At 43.8% G+C, this 15894-nt stretch overlaps 1 protein-coding gene across 6 annotated transcripts in view; it reads left to right on the top strand.

The window, feature by feature from the left end:
• Window positions 1-15894, top strand: part of ADAD1 (adenosine deaminase domain containing 1) — a 2301686-nt gene that overhangs the window by 2130295 nt on the left and 155497 nt on the right. The gene's annotated exons all lie outside the window — the stretch shown is intronic.

Below are 15894 nucleotides of genomic sequence, written 5' to 3'. Positions count from 1 at the left end.
GTTCAATTAGACAAAGTTTATGAAGGCCACCTCTTTGTTCTTCTACCCCTAGTGGCCACTGTCATCATGGACATCTCCCAGCTGAGGTGGTGGGGGGCATTTCTCAGGAAAGACAGTCCAAGGCATGCGGTCCCCAGAAGAGGCCAATTTGCACATCAATGTCCTAGAGATGAGAGCAGTCCTAGTGTTCCAAGCCTTTCAGGACACTCTTCTTCTCAGGACTTTTGCAATTCAAACTGACAACATGTCTGTGGTTTGATATATAAACAAACCGGGGGAACCCAGTCTTTTTCCCTTTGTCGGGAAGCAGTAAGACTGTGGCAGTGGGTGGTGATCTCCAACCACTTATTATGGTAAAGCACATCCTGGGGAAATCCAGCATAAGAAGAGACAAACTCAGGTCCATTCTGGTGCCTCATGACAAGTCTCTCAATCAATTAGTGGTGCTGAAGATTTTTCATCAATGGAGCCAGCCTTGCTGGGATCTGTTTGCCTCTCCCCTCAACAGTTTTTTGCTGTGATCCCCCCTCGCGGGGGGTGGGGGGTCACTGAGAAGATGCTGTAGTCCACATTTGACCCTCCAGTCTTCTTTACGCCCGTCACCCCATACCTTTATTTCCCAAAGTTCTTACAGAAGGCACGTCAGTTGAAGGGCACTGTTATCGTCATTGCTCCTTTTGACCTTGAGTGTGGTTCCCCTTTCTTTGATCTCATCCTCCATATCCACCCCGGTTACTGAATCCCAGTCCATACCTTCTGTCTCATCTCACCACGGTGTATCACCCAAACATTACAGCCCTCCAGCTGACCACATGGTTTCTCCAATTCCATTGATGGTTAGACAGCCCAAGCTTTCTTCCCCAGTGCAAAAAGTATTGCTGTCATCTCAAAAGGCCTGTACCAGGTAACTCTACAAAGATAAATGGAAAAGATTCTCTATTTGGCCTCTGCAGAGAGAATGAGACCCCTTCACTGTTCACATTTCTGCTGTTCTGGAACTTTCAGCATCTGTTTTCACAAAGGAGCTACTTTCTCTACTGTTAAAGGGCAATTGGCAGAGATATCTAATTTTCATTCAGGGGAAATGCTTCCTCTTTAGCATTGTCAAAACTGAGCAAGGCCTTTCTAAAATGTGCATTTTGCTTAGCCCTCCAGTCAAGTACCCTACAACTTTCTGGCATTTAACAATTGTGCTGCAGGCTTTGACTCTGAGTCCTTTTAAACCATTGCTAGATCTGATTTAATTTTTTTTTATCATGGAAAAACTGTTCCTCTTGTGGCCATTACATCTGCTAGAGGAGTATCCGAGCTGCAGGCTCTCTTCCTAACCTCCTTGATCTTTCGCAAACATACCTTATAAACCAATCCATCATTCCTGCCTAAAGTAGCCTCAGAAGTGAATATTAACCAAACCATCATTTTGCTTGTTTTCTTTCCCAACTTTGCAGATAAAGGTGAATACATGTTTCATCTTTTGGATGTACATAGGGAGCTTTGTTTTTATCTACATACAACAAAATATTTCATAAAGACAATTTGTCTCATTCGCCCCCAAAGAATTGGGCATACCAGTTTCTAAAGTTACCTTAGCCAGATGGATTACATATTGCATATTCTTTGTTTACAGTCAGCAGGGTTTGTCCTTGCCCAGACCCCCTAAACCACACTCCAGCAGATCCATGGCTATATCATCAGCATTCTGGTCTAGAACTTCAGTTGATGACATTTGTGCCACAGCTACTTGGTCTAATCCCCATACTTTTATTGCTCATTACAAATTTGATTTGACTTCCAGAAGCAGGGCTGCTTTTATTTTTGCAGTACTCCAAAATATCCTTCTATGAGGACCACCTAAGTTTCACATAACTGGGGACACTGTCCCATCAGGCAGCAAACTTGATTTGAGGTATTGCAAGGTTACTGGGACATTAAGGGTAAAGGGAAGAGCTCAGGAGTTGGATCCTTGAGTCTAATAAATGCAGCTGAGCCAGATCTGAGACCCATCAGTTGAGGAATAATGAAAACAAACAACACAGATGCATAGTTATGGTGAGTACATAGGATCATAGGAGGTTAATAGGCTAATGGCCATGGGGCCCTTTCAAGCCTAGCCAAGAGTTTATCCGAAAAAAAGAAAATTCAGTCAGCACCTGTTTCCCCTGTCATTGAGAGACAAAGGTGGAATCCCTAGGACAAATTTGTGGTTTCCCATCCACTCATCAAGGTTGTGCTTGAAGAGGGTCAGCAAGGTACTCTGACATGTATGGGAAGTCTATTCCACAGACGGAGCAGCCTCTGAGAAACAAACCTGTCTCTCCATCAGGTTTTGTTGATGTCTCTCATTAAATTTAGGCCTTTTGAGAGGGGTAATGTGCGAGGAGTTAGACTTAGAGATATGGAGCATCTCTAGTAGAGCAGAGTCTGATATTACCTTGTAGGCTAGATGCACATCACCTTTGAGCAGTCTGTTCAATACCAAGTAGAGTGATAGTGATTTCAGCCTGTCCACATAGGACAGGTGTTGGAGGCCATGGAGTCTCCTTGTGAGGTATTTCTGTGGTCTTTCCAGTTGGTACAGGTGTTTGGAGAGGTACATACCAAATGGGGCGTTATACTCAATTATAGGCCTAATGAGGGAGGAGTACAGAGAGGTAATAAGCTCCTTTTTTCTAGATGCAATCCCTTTACTTATGAGATGAACCAAGTAAAAACTTTTGTGGCTACTGCCCACAGTATGACTGTTGAATGTGAGATTGTTGTCAACCTAAGTACTCAGGTCTCTCACCACAGGTTGTGTACTTAGGGGTTGCCATTGATGTGGTAATCAGTAGGGCTGTATTTTTGCCAAATGGTGTGACAATACATTTTTTGTGTTTAACTTAAGGCCATGACTTTGGCACAAGTCATTTGTTGCTATGAGGCTCTCTTGCAGTATGTTAACATCATTTGGGGAGTCAGTGACAGCACCCACCTTACGGTCATCCGAAAACTTGGTCAGCCGCAGGCCCTTTGTCTTTGCCTGGACCACTGAGAAGTAGGTGCCAAACAGTAGAGGTTCCAGGACAGATCCCTGGGGAGCATCACTCGTGACAGGTCTGCTGTTGGAGGTGATGGCACTATTTTGACCTTGTGAATCCTATTGGTGAGCCAGTTGGCCACCCACCTGACGAAATAGGGATTTACACCAAGTTGAGTTAGCTTTTCAATGATGCCTGAGTGGGAGATTGTGTCAAAGGCCTTAACCAAGTCAAGGTAAGCTGTATGTACCAACGTTCCCCTCATCCACGGCCTTGGTGACAGTCTGAAAGAAGTCAACCCGGTTCAACAGGCAAGATCTGCCCCTGATGAATCCAAATTGGGTGGGGTCAAGTGCTTGGAGATTGCTTATACCCTTGTTTACGAGATCCATGATAATATGTTCCATGGCTTTACAGATCAGACTTGTCGAGCTAATGGGGGGGGGCGATAGTTTCCTGGGTCATTAGTGGCAACACCTTTGTGCAACGGGATGACAGTGGCAGTTCTCCACTGCTGGAATGAAGCCTGTAATTAGGCTGTGGTTGAATAAGGTACTCACTGACGAAGTTAGTTGTTTCTGGAGATAGTACAGAATACAGCCTGGGATATTATCAGGTCCCTTGGAAGCTGTGTTTTTTTCCCTTGGATAGGGCCTTTAACACTTGATCTACAGAGATGTGAGGTGCAGGACAAGTATCGGAGATGTCGAATGGGCCTTTGAGAGGTGATAGATTCAGTGCAAACTTCACCCTCTATCAGCTTGCAGGTTGGCTAAGTCAGGATCAGTGTATATGGTACCATTAAGTACTAATTCCTGATGTAGCTGAAGAAGACTTTGTGGTTTCCTTTTGTTTCGGAGGCTAGTTTCAATTCATAATTGGTTGTGGAGGTTTTCACTAGTGATCTAATTTGCTTTTTGAGGGTGAGAATGGAATTTTTCCAATTAGGAATTTGTTCCTCTTTACCCTTGGACAATAGTTTCTTTCTTTTGTTATAAAGCCTGTTGATAGAGGGTGTCTGCCAGACAGGTTTGCGTTTCTTTGCAAAGCAGGTTTTAGTTCTGTTAGGTATGTCGGAGTCCATGCAGTGGTACAGGTGCTTGTATACTGCATTGGCGTACTGTTCAGCACAGTGGTCTGGATCTTATAAGGGGGGCAGTGGTGTGAAACTACTGATAACCTCCCTTAGGAGGTTGTAGTCATCCTTTGAGAAGTTTTTTTAGCCTGGTTATGGCTGCAGGGGGGGGGGGGGGATAGAAACTTTAAATGAGCCAGACAGATGATCTAATGTCACCAGGTAAGAACATGTTATTGTTGTGATGCAGCGGTCACCCATGTTGGTGAGAACCAAGTCCAGAATGTTATCTCCTCTTGTGGGGGATGAGACAAGCTTGTCTTGTGCATTAGAATGGATTAAGTCAAGGAATTGCTAGGTGAGTGCATTAGTGCAGGAATAGTATCCCTAGTGTATGGTGGGGTGGTTGAAGTCACCAAGGATCAAGGTGTTAGGGGGTACCTTGATGGAGTCAGGTAGGAGGAGTGGGTGTCCTTACTCATGGAGGTGGGTCTATAACTGGCTATAACTTGGATGGGTGTCTTGCCAACTGTCAGTTGCACCTGGAGTAATTCCAGTGCATCATGCTGGCAAATCAGTCTTGAGGTGTCCCTGTTCTTAATGAAGATTGAAACTCCACCAACCTCGTTTTGTGGCCGGAAAGTGTGGAATGAGCTCTAGCCTGGTAAGGCAAGGGTGCTCTCCGCAGCCCTGAACTAAGTTTCAGTGACTGCACAGAAATTGGCATATTCCAGTGTGAGAAACGGCTCCAGTGAGTGCATTTTAAGGTTAAGGCACCTAGCGTTAAGCAGCATGACCTTCAAGTTGCTTTTTGACAGATCTTTTATGTTGGAAGATTTATCTTTGGGACATAGCCTAAAAAATGCAAAATGGGGGAGGCAAGAGCCTTGGCCAGGATCCAGAACCACAGGGATGACAGGTGGAGGCCACCTCTGGCAAAGCATTGAGGCCTGTCAGTCATATCATCCCAGGCAGACAGATACTGGATCCCCTTAGAAAGACACCAGAAACTAAGGCAATTGTTGAAATCAGTTTTTTTTTTGTTGGTATTGTATCATTCTTGGTGAAGGTAGGATGGTGCTTAGGGCTAGGGTCAAACCTACCTGGGACACATACTCTGAGAACTCAATCATGTCTGTCTTCATATAGTCCAGGGAGGTACGTCTCAAGTCATTCACACCAACATGGACAGTGACAGAGCCATACTTGTACCTGTTGTAGAAAGACTTAAGTGCGTTCGTGATGTCGCGGATTCTGGCACCTGACAGATGGCTGAACCCGTGACCTTCTCCTTGTCGAGCCTGGTGAGGGGAACATTAGTGTTGTCCCACTGCTGAGTCGCCAATGACTAGTATGTTTGGTTTATTGTTAATTGTTATGCCTTATGGGCTATGTTTGTGAGACACTAGTATGTTATCTCCTGTGTGTAATGTGTTTGGTGTTGTGTGTACATACCTTTAATTTATACCACTAGAAAGTTTACCTGGTCTGTACACACTTGTAGCTAGTTTGATTTGTTTCTGGTACCTTTTACATTTGGCTAACTAAAGTGTTTCTTTAAATTAAAAAAAACTGGTACTGCAATTCTAGTGACAGAAAGGTACCCTGGTCTGTCCCAAGTTGGGAAACACACAGGGAGCCTTAAAAGTGAGACTTTTTCATCACCCAGGGTTTTTGGTTGGCCTAGTCCCTTTCATTTGAATCTCTAAATTTGGTGTGTTTTAGATCATGGCTCAAGTTCAGCAGAACTCAAACACTTGGTGTCCACACTTGTGTTCTCAGAGTGTTTGGCATGCATCTAGTGCCATCTAGGCTAAGATAAGTACTTTAAATTGAAATATTGCACTTTTGTAAGCTGTGTCTGAAGACTGCTGCTGTATTTTCAAATTATTTTATTGCATTTTGTCTGCATTTCATCACTGTAAAATGTATTTGCTTTTCCTTGGTCTAGCTGTTGCTAGTCTGCTTTGAAATTGCTTTAAAGCGTGTGTTCCTCATTGCTGGCTTGTCTACCTTCAAATCTCCTCATAATGACTTGTTGTAGCCAGTTGTTTCCTGCACCTCTTCACTTTTGTCTAGCTAAAGTGTGTTTTATATTAAGAAGACTGGGACTGCAATTCTAGTGGTGGTAGAAAAGTGGCCTGGTCTGTCTGAATTGAGAAACACACAGGCAGGCTTAAAGTGAGATAATTTCATTAGTCGGAGAGCTTTTTAGTTGGTTTAGTTGCTTTTCTTTGAGTACAAAGTCCATTGTTCATCTTGCAGCGGCTTTTAGCATTGCTTTGTATAAGTGCAGGCAACGTAGAGACTAAATTTCCCAATAAAACTTCCTCAGTAACTTTACCTAGTACTCATTTGCTCTAAGAGCAGCTGTTGGCACTCTGAAGAGCAGTGCCGCACAACTTCAGTCATACTTAGCCTAGTTGTAGTTTCTACACTCACAGAGCCCAAATTAGTCAATACTACCCTACACCTTGGCAGATCTGAGCATCCTGAGACGACGTAGGAATTATGTCATGTTCACTGGCAACCACTTAATCCTTAGAGAAATGGATATAGTATGTGAGAGATGTAATTAGTGTGTCACTGGCTGCAAGACTCTCGCACAAAAGCACTCAAAATAACAGTCAGATTGTCAGTAATGTAAGCATTACACTCACCACACGTAGTACTGACCTAACACATAGACTGAAACACTTAAAAGCAACCTTCGTAACTCCCAAAGACTTCGTAGACATTTGTCCTACAAAAAGAATTCTCAGCAACCCCCAAAAAACTCCACCAAAATGACACCAGACATAACACATCCAGTCGCACCCTTTGGAGCCTCCGCTACAAACCCCATAAGGCAAGCTAACACAATATCCAATATTTTAGTCATAGGGAAACTTCACTAAGACATGCAGCTGTCCTGCTCACCAAGCAGTTGTCTTTCAGGGGCTCGGATCTGCCAAATCACCCATTCACTCAAGTCAGTAGACCACAGGCATAGTCCATGTGGATATAAATGACCTGAGATGTACTTCCCTGGACTACATGAAGATAGAGATTATGAATCTGTCAGACAGTGTGGTAGGCTGGTATGTGCCTAGCATTAAGCAGCATTCTACCTTCACCAATGATGATGCCACAATACGAACAAAAGATGATTGACTTCAATAATTGGCTTAGTTTTTGTGTTATTCCAAGGGGGTACACTTTTGCTATGCATAGGAACATGTGGTTAACAAACCATGTTGCTTTTCCAAGGATGGTCCACACCTGTCCCCTCTAGACTTTCAGATATTGGTTACAACATTGTCTTTCCCCTTAGTGCAAAGCCAAATTGACAAACATTCCAATGTAGAAAAAACAACCTAAGGGAATCTAAAGGTGTTTACTGCTCAATGACAGGATCCTAAACAAGAAACTCCACTCTGTCCATGCTGTCCTCACTGTAGAGAATGTGAACATCTGTGCAGTTACTGAGACATAGTTTAAAGCCATGGAAAGCACCCCAGGCAGTTCAGGGCTACAATGCCTTCCACACATTCAGGCCAGCTGCTGCACAGGCAGGTACCAAAGGTGCAGATGTCTGTCTATAGCAATGACCAACTCACCTCAAGACTGGTCAAAGAGGATGATATGCTTGAGCTCCTCCATGTTCAGATTTCGATCGACAAAAGTCCCTTATATATTTTAAAGCTATGGGGTCACCCTCTGTGTAACCCATAACTTGTACTTGGATTAACTGGTGGCCTGTACCATTCAACCAAGTGCCATAGTCATGGGCGACTTTAAGTACTCCACTATAAACTGGAGTACTTACACAACCTCAAACTTACAGACTCAGAAGTTCCTGGACTTTGTAAATACAAACAACTTGAACCAGATAGTCCATACACCCACTAGGGTTGCAGGCATACTCAACCAAGTACTCAGAAACATGGGAGAACACTGTACCCACCTAGTAATAGTGTCCTGTCATGTAAGGTCAGACGACAAAGCTATCTCCTTCATAATAAAAATCAGTTCTGTGACCCTGGCTAACCCAGTAACATTTAGGAAATATTCTAAGGCAAACATTTTAATACTAAGTGATAACCTGTCAAAATTATAAGCCCCCCAAACCAAAAGAATACAACTGCTTATGCAGAATTGTTCCTAGAAACCCTGTACAGTTGTGTCAATAAATGCATAGAGACAGCTGTACCTACCAGAAATAAGCCTAGAACTAACTCAAAAAATAAACCACCCCAGTGGAATCAAAGTGTAAAGACGTTGTACAACAAAAGAAAAAAAATCTTAGCTAAGATTAGGATGTGCTTACACCCAGCATTATAAAACCATTTTCATCAATCTAAACAAACAATTAGGATGGCAAATTGTCTACTAAAGCCACATTTGAGGTAAAGATAGCCTCCCAGGCAAAGGACAGTCACAAGGCTTTTTTGGCTATGTCTGAAACCTCAAAGGCATCACATACCAATGTGTAGAACTGATAGTAAGTGGAGCTTCATAGAGACAGAAGATAGAGCAAATCTGATGGCCAATAAATTTATCTTGTTTTTACCCCTCCACCCACACCCCTCTCCCAGGGAATACCAACAAAGATCCCACACCCCTCCCAGGGAATACCAACAAAGACCCCCCCCTCCCAGGGAATACCAACAAAGACCCCACCCCCACCCAAACTATCACTAGGGAGCAGGTCCTAGATGCCTCCTGAATAGTACAAGACCTCTCAGGACCACTGGAGTCACTGTTTATCCATTGCCTGCAGATAGGCTTTGTGCCACACGAATGGATAACTGCAGTGGTCATCTCTGTGCACAAGGGTGGGCTATCAGTGGACCCCAGAAACTACAGCCCCATAAGCCTGAGTAGTTTCCTATGCAACCCCATGGAAAGAATTATCATGGAAATAATTAGTAAGGACATAAAAAAACCTTCAAACACTGGATTCAAACTAGTTTAGTTTGTGGTAGATTATGCCTACGCATCATGGTGAACTACTTTGACAAGGTCAACAAGGCAAAGGATGAGGGCAAAATGATGCATATTGTCTACCCTTGACCTGGCTGTGGCATTTGATAATGTACCCTACTCTGGCATTGTGAACAATCTCATGGACATAGGCATAAACTCTTCTATTATTAGCTGGATAGCTAGCTGTCTTTCAGATAGGACCTAGAAAGTTAGGATAGGAGAGACCACCTCCACAAAAAGTTTGGTCACTATCAGAGCCCCTCAGGGCTTTGTGCTGGGTCTAGTCCTTTTTAGCATCTACTTCTTGGAAGTCAAAGCCAATGTCAGGGGCCTCTGGCTGACCAAGTTTGCAGATTGTAAACTAGAAGCAGTTTAAAAATACCCAAAGATACTACCATCCTACAGGAAGGACTAACACAGACTGGTACCAAAACCACTGCTTAAAACTCAATGCTAAGAAATGTATAATAATAATTTGCTTTGGAAAGTCAGACACCCTAGAATATTAGCTCATTGATAGCACACCCTTAAAAGTAGAACTAGTAGTCAGGGGTTTGGGTATATATGTAGATAGTATCCTGGCTTTTGACCAACATGTGTCTAAGGTGGTAAGGAAGTTATTCTGTGTTGCTAAACTTATAAGCAAGGACGTGGCATCTAGGTTGCAAGGACGTTGCCGTTCCACTGTATTTGGCTTTCATCAGGCCCATCATTGAGTACAACACTCCCCTTTGTATGTACCTGGCCAGGTACATGCAACATCTGGAATGTCCACAGAGGTTCCTCACAAAAAAGAAAACAGGACATAACATGTCCTCTGCAGATTGTCTCAAAATCCTGTTTCTGCACTCCATTTCCTATAGACTGTTAGAGGAGATCTATGCTTGGCATGCAAGGCATCATTGGATCCCTCTGCGATGGACTTTTTGCATGTCTGCAAAATGAATAGCATCAAAATTACTCGATCTAGGAAGATAAATTGTGCTTGTGATGCAAATTGGACATGTTGGAGGGACAGGTATGTGTCACGTAGAATTCTCCTTCTCTGGAACATGCTTCCCATCTATGTGAAACAGAGCTCTTCCATAACCCTATTCAAGAGAAACCTGAACTAGTGGATGGGAATCAGAAATACACCCCAGGTCTACCATCTGTATCTCTAATGGACAGAGGCAGCCTGTAAGCACATAAACTTGCGGGATACTATTGGGGTGGTTGGTTAGGCTTATGAAGTCCAGTGGTCATCAACCTAGTATATACCTATGAACTAGTACTAGGCATTAAAAGCTCATATCTATTTAGTTCATATGCTTGCCTTTCAAAGTGGTGTCTTTGCTCAGGTGATCGAAAATGCAATGAATTTTGCATATTTGGTAAAAGAGTTATTCTTTAAAAAAAATTGAATCAACTAAACCACTTGGTGTTATAGACAAGGACCTTAAATTTGATAAACACCTTGACTCTGTTATCAAGAAGGTGTACTTTAAACTAGGTTCCCTTTATAGGATAAAGCCCTTCCATACAGAATCCACCCATCATGCCATTAGTAGAACCCACTTCCTGTGTAGTCTTCTACATGCCTTGTCCATTTTTACCAATCTAAAAAAATCCGATTTAGCCAAACTCGAATCTTGCTACCATAAAATAGATTTGCAGCTAACCATCCAACTAGGACCCATCACTGTACCTCACTTCTTCATCTTAACTAGCTTGAACTACCCAACCAACTAACCTACAACCAATTACTACTAACACACTCCACCCAGAAAACTGCCCATCTGTTAGCAATATCATCCAGCCCTACTCAAGTAGTAGGTCCCAAAGGTCATCCATTAAAACTCTCCTGAAAGTCAATAGATATAAGAACACATATGATGACTCCCTGTTCTTCCATAAAATTGCTAAGACTTAGAACAACATACTTCACTACATTCTCAATACTGAAAGCACATCCAAATTCAAACTACTACTAAAGGAACACTTCAAACAAACATGGCTATGCCCCCGTAGTAGGCCTGATTAATCTCTGCATATACTTCCATAGTAGTCCACCATCCCACAGAACTTTTTACTTCAGCCTCCTTTCTTCCCTCCCTATCTGCTGTCAATTACTCTATCTACAAGCACTCTCACCTATTACCTACCCACTCCTATACTCATAACCTAATTCTAAATCTAAAGTCATCCTCTTAGCTGCTTACAATATCTGGACCATTATCCAGCATGATATTCTCCAGCTTCTGACTTTATTTCTTAAAGAAGCCTTAGTGTACATATTACACTTTTTACCACACTTGAATGTTAAATCTACAAGTTTAACCTGTAATATTTCTAAATACCAACTGTCGTTATATGCCTGTGAATAATTTCCTTGTTATACCAATTCCATATATTTGACTGTAAGCAGTGCACAAGGTTTGCTACATATCTGTTAATAATTACCCTGAAATACTACTACCATGTTTACGACTGGAAACTGTGCGCAACCCTAGCTACCATATATCATTATATGCCTGTTATAAATTACCTAGATATACAAGTATCCTGTATATAATGGTGTTCACCAGTGAAGCCTTGCTAATATTAGTAACTTTTTAATAGTTGTTATATGTTTGTTTGTCGACACTTGTGAAGCATTGTACACTTTGTCACTGTAGAGCTTTTCTCCCTGGGCCTCTGCTGAAAATGAGTCTGCTTAGACCCAGTCGGAATTTCCAGGTAAACAAATGGAAATAAATTAATAAATAAGACCTTAATGTTATGTAGTCCTATCTCGCCATAATTCTTGCTGGATGGGGTTCGGCTCCGACTCGGCTTGTAGTAAAGCTCAAGAGCTTTTTACTGGCCAAGGCTAGTCCCTATCCCATGGTGCCTCACATCAATTCCCCAGATCTCGTTTGCCGCAAAAGCTTTGAGGTTGTGTCTTACTGGCTCGTTGGCTAAGTAGAATGATTTTTTACTTATTTAGTCTTTTTCTACCATCTTTTTCTGTCATATATACATATTAATAGTTTCTTCTGTATTGTGCTTCTGTTTTTTGAAAGTTTCAACCCCTATTCCCTTTTAGGACTGTACTGCCCATTTAAATTAGAGGGCCGTAGTGCCCGTTTAAGTTAGAGGGCCTTTCCTCCCTGTGTGTGTGTATGAATGTTATAAAAACTTTTCTTCTTCCTTATACTTTTATTTTTCAGTCTTTAACTATGTCTAAAGATAAAGATCATTGCCCTTCGGGCTTCAAAAAATGTGACAGGTGTGCGCAAAAAATGTCTCTTACAGACAGCCACACCAGTTGCGTATATTGTCTGGGCGAAGCCCATTTACAGGAACCTTGCACCTTCTGTCACGTTTTTAGTAGAAGAGTGTTAAACGAAAGGAAGAGAAAGCTTATTGACAGGGGTCTCATGACCATTTCCTTCCAGGAACAGCTGGAACTTGGTCAGGCAGCTCAAAAATATTCAAAGAGAAAATCATCGGTCCCGACTTCGGAGCCGACCAAAAAGTCTAAAGCATTGGAACCAAGGAGTTCCGGTTCCGACTCTGCTTCATCTTCAGTGCAGTCTATTCCATCGGTTCTGAGACGGTCTTTGGTACCAAAGGTTTTGCCTGACATCGAGACTGTATCTCCTATTTTGGAGAGAAGGAGGTCTCCTTCAGTTTCCACCAGATCCTCTAGGACCCTATCAGATGAGGACATTGAGAGGGTGGTGAAGAGGTTGCTTTCGGATCCAGCTCTGGCTAGAAAATTGACCCCTCCAGACCCAAAGGTCTCAGAGCCGTCTCGAGGACCGATCACTGTTCCTCCTCCGACTGCTTAGCTCCCGGAGCCTATTACATCAGGTTCCTCTGTCTTCGACCCTTCAGCTCCGGGGATTCAACCTGTTTCCTTGGAGCCAATTACTCTATCCTCGATGGCTCAGTCTGAAGCCGAGGGTTCCGAGAGCCTACGCTCTTGTGTCAACTCCAAGGGGGACAGTTACCCTGGGTTGTTTTCGGAACTGACCCTCCCTCTCAAAGCCTCTGCTCCCACTTCTGCTTCGGAGCCATTCCCTCTTGCTAGGAGTCGACCATCCACCCCCTTGGAGCAGAGGTCTTCTTCGGAGTGGGGGGGAAGGCTTTTGAAGCTATAGAGAAGGCTTTATACTCTGCCAAAGCCAATCCTTTGGCACCTGTGTCCCACCAGCAGGCAGCAACCTCTTCCCTCCTGCCTCCCCCACAGCGTAGGGAACCAGAGGCCCAAGTAGCCCCCATTGGAGGCACCCCCTCTTCCGAGACCTCCCCAGATTATACCGCTGGAGAGCTCCCTCGAAAGAGGTTATGTAAGAGGAAACATGTCGACTCCCCTGAGTCTGTCACATCAGACACTGATTTAGAGGAATCAGAAGGGTCCCCCTAGATCTCCTTCTGAGGATGATTCTTTCTCTGACATCATAAAAATCGTTAGACGGAGGGGTGATTGGAAGACCTCTAACCCTACTGAGGATGAATCGGTGTATCTTGAGGCCTTTGGCTCCCAACCTTCCACCTCTTGGGTGACACCACCTTATGACCAACTTTTGGGGGTCATTTCACAGAAAGCATGGACCTCTCCAGATTCAGTGGAAGTCGTCCCGAGGAGGCCAAGCAAATTTATGACAGCACCTGAGGACAAGTCTTTCCTTAGCAAGGGAGTTCCAGTTGATGCTATGGTGGTAGAAACGGCCACCAAGAAGGAATTATCTGAGACGTCTTCTAATATCCATCCTCCTAACAAGGAGTCCAGGACGATGGATAGGTACGGGAAGCGTACTTTTTCTTCAGCGGCATTTACACTAAGATCGCTGAATTACCTGACTCATTTCACTCGTCTGCAGAGGGATCTCCTGAAAGAGTTAGGAGATGCTCTCCAGGGTCCAATAGCTCCGGGTTCCATGGACAAGGTTTCCGTGCAGCTCTCCATCCTTACTTCCATAGTTAACTCCTCCATGAGGCTGATCTCATATGCGGAAGATCGAGCAAGCAGGGCAGCCGCAGCAGGAATAGCCCTCAGGAGACATTTGTGGATGCGGCTTTGTAATTTTACGGAATCCTTCAAGTCTTCCTTCACTAATGTTCTCTTTGATGGTTCATCTCTTTTTGGACCCCAAGTGAAAGAGACTTTGACTAGGTGCGAGCAGGAAGGAAAAACCTTATCTGCCATTGGAGTCTGTTTCTGTCTCCCATCCAGACCCTATCCCAAGGGTAATACAGGAGGGAAAATGTGGTTCCGCAATTCTCAAAAAGGTTTTCCTCAGGCACAAGGTCAACCCTCCCCCAGGGGCAGGGGGGGAGGATATAATGGAAGACGCCACCCTCTTGGCAGAGGATGTCCGCAACATCAGGGAGAAAGAGAAGCTTTCTTTGATCATCCCTTCCATCGAACCTGAGGGGTTGCCTGACTGTCCATCTCTGGAGGCAGTCGGGGGTCGTATATCGCTGTACCCAAGCACCTGGCTAACTATAACTCAAGATCATTGAGTACACACACTAATATCCAGAGGTTACCTGATTCCCTTTATTTCCGAACCCCCAACAAACCGGTCTCTTCCAGATGTACCACCCATCCAACTAGACCGTGCAACATCAGAGGTCATCTCATTGCTACAAAAGAGAGTCATCCAAGAAGTCCCCGCAGAGCAAGTAGGATCCGGAACTTACTCTCGATTCTTTAAGTTCCAAAAAAGACAGGGGACTGGAGATCAATTCTAGATCTCAGCAGGCTCAACAAGCATGTAAGAAAATCAAGTTCTGAATGGTCACTCTGCAGTTGATATTTTCCTTTATCGGGAAAGACAACTGGATGTGCTCAATTGATCTCCAGGATGCATACTACCACATCAAAATGGACAGGTGCTCCAGGAGACACTTGTGCTTCCGGCTAGAAGCCAGCCATTTTCAGTTCAGAACACTGCCCTTTGGCCTCACTACAGCCCCCAGATTGTTTACCAAAGGCATGGCAGTGGTAACGGCTCACCAGAGACATCAAGGATTCCAGGTGTTTCCGTACCTATACAACTGGTTCCTCACTGCTACCACTAAGCATCAATTAATAAGAACCAGGGACGAGACTCTATCCTTGTGTGCCAGCCTAGGCATCACTGTCAACTTGCAAAAGTCAGTCTTATCTCCCTCGCAGCATATTGTATATCTAGGCTCAGAAATAGACACAACCACCATGTCAGTAAAGCTAACACAGGAAAGAGTGGAATCTCTATGCAGTCAGATCAGATCCTTATTAAACAAATAGAGTCCAGGCCAGAGTAGTACTTCAAGTCCTAGGGACTATGGCTTCCGCCATCTTATTAGTTTATCTTGCTCGTCTACATATGAGGATTCTCCAGCGGATGCTGTTTGCATAATGGTCGATGCAAGACCTTCCATTATCTCACCAGATATTAATAACAAACACATGCAAAAGGGATCTGATATGGTGGTTACACACAAAACAACTTGTCATAGGTCGTCCACTTGTTCCTCCCCAAGAGAAAGCAGTTTTGACCATGGACGCTTCCCAGATAGGGTGGGGAGGCATTATCTGGGAAAGAGAGTCCAAGGTACTTGGCAAAACCACGAGAACCACTTACACATCAGTGTTCTGGAGATGAGAGGGGTGCTATATGCGTTGCAAGCACTTCACAGCTCCCTTCCCACTGGAACAATTGTGATTCAGTCAGACAACATGTCTGTTGTGTGGTACATAAACAAACAAGGGGGAACCAAGTCTTACCCGCTTTGCAGAGAGGCCTTAAGAGTTTGGAAATGGGTGATGGATACTCAACTCTTCCTGATAATAATGCATATCTTGGGAAAATCCAACGT

The sequence above is a fragment of the Protopterus annectens genome, chromosome 2.part0 (genome assembly GCF_019279795.1).
Source record: "Protopterus annectens isolate FY-2018-M chromosome 2.part0, PAN1.0, whole genome shotgun sequence".
NCBI lineage: Eukaryota > Metazoa > Chordata > Ceratodontiformes > Protopteridae > Protopterus > Protopterus annectens.
The sequence above is the reverse complement of the archived record's forward strand: the minus strand, read 5'-3'. Positions and strand labels throughout refer to the sequence as shown.